Raw genomic sequence first — 2,069 nt, forward strand, 5'->3', positions numbered from 1 at the left:
AAAAAATTAACTTAAAGGTAACATTTGAAGAACTAATTGACCCGCTGTAGGTTCATGTTTATTTCACGTTTTTTATGACAAAAATAATACTTAAAAACATGTCTATACAAATGATAAAAGTATTAGAATTACAACTGCTAGAAAATTGTAATTTTTATATCACCATATTTTTTATTTAAAACGTATTCTTTTCTCTCACTTCGTCCGCCATTACTAGCATAAAACTCCAGTCGGGCCGCAATGCATTATGGGATATGCTCGGGAACTTCCATATACTTCCATATATATATATGGAAGTTCCCGAGCATATCCTATGAATGGAATGCGGAAGTCACAAACAGAGCGAGAGGCAGGCAGCATGAGCGCAGTTCATTCTTTGTGTTTTTGAGGTATTTTCTCCGGTAAGTTGTCGAAAATACGTTTTTTGCCATTGTGCGGCGTTGTCTGACTTTTCTGTATCACAGTGATATGTTGTAGTCAGTTTTAGTTGATTAATCGTGTTAACTAGTTAGTTATGCAGTTAGCATAACAGCAGCTGCAGCTAGCTCGTTGTGAGCATGACAAGTAGGCCTAATGTTGAGTTTAAACAGGACGGTCTGTTGAGTTCAGCTTTTAAAATATTCAGCAGAGTTTATATTCTTAAAGTTGATAATTGCATAGATTGAGTGGTGGTTACTGAACTATATTTTGTTCTGTGAGACTGACGTGGTTAATTTAGTTCAACTTATAGATTCTTCTTCTTCAACAGCATAGCTGGGGATATTATCATTAAAGATCAATGTCATTGTGAAAATGAATAATTATATGATATTTTTAGCTAAACCACACCAGACTGACCTGCTGAGAGGGACTGATGAGTGGTGAYCTGGTGGAGCTGGCTGGGTGAAGGGGAGGCAATCAACAAAAAATTAAAATCTGAGTCATCAGTAAAACTTTGTCACATGCTAAAGCTAACGTGGGCAATGCAGCATTGTTCTGAAGTTTCCTGAAGATGCCAAAACTGTGTATGAATATGACAAGAGGTGTCAAGTAACTAAGTACAAATACTTTGTTACTTTACTTAAGTAGACATTTTGGTCATTTGTACTTTAGTGGAGTAATTAATTTTCAGCCTACTTTTTACTTATCCTTATATTTTAATTCAATTAGCTGTACTTTCTACTCCTTACTTTTTTAAAAATGCAAAAAAAAGGTATTTCATTTCTATTTAACTTTGACTTGTTTTTATTCCATCTTTCCATTGTTCAGAAAAAAATAGAAATCTATCCAGATACATGGAGCCCATGGATAGTGAGTTTGATTGTGGTTGGATGAGAAGTGTAAATAAATACCATTCTGACATCCTATTGGACTGAACTCACTCCATCACACCTGTGTGACACAAATCACATCACATTCCAGCAGGACATACTAGCAGATGTAGCCTAGAATGAAGATGATCGTGGCTGAAACAACTAGTCTAGTCAGTTAATTCCAATTTTTTCAATTTTAACATTTTAATTAAACATTATACTCATTATTGACTTTAGAAAGAAAATCAGAGCTATTCTTTCTCATTCTTTCCCATTTCAAAATGTACACTACAGAACCCTGTGCCACAGCCTAAGCTTTTAATGGCTTTTTCATGTATTCATTACCTTTACTTTTATACTTTAAGTAGTTTTAAAACCATTACTTTTATACTTTAAGTAGTTTTAAAACCATTACTTTTATACTTGAGTAAAAAGCTTGATACTTCTACTTCCATAAAAACATTTTTGATCAATGTCTTTTATATTATTTTTGAACATAATCCACAACAAAAAAAACAAAATAACAAAAACACAAACACCCGAAATCCCATCCATCCCACCTACTCCTATACCGGATCTACTGAAACACCAAAAGTCGATCTTGTATTCATACAAGTGATACAATTAACAGGTTTGTGTACAATGAAACAATATTTAACCTTTACACAAAGTTATCTGCCGAAGTTTTTTCTACATAAGATAAAAATGGCTGCCAAATGTCAAAAAATTTGTTTACAGATCCCCTAACAGTATATCTAATCTTCTCTAAATGAATGT

Source organism: Austrofundulus limnaeus, unplaced genomic scaffold (genome assembly GCF_001266775.1).
Source record: "Austrofundulus limnaeus strain Quisiro unplaced genomic scaffold, Austrofundulus_limnaeus-1.0 Scaffold600, whole genome shotgun sequence".
Lineage (NCBI taxonomy): Eukaryota > Metazoa > Chordata > Actinopteri > Cyprinodontiformes > Rivulidae > Austrofundulus > Austrofundulus limnaeus.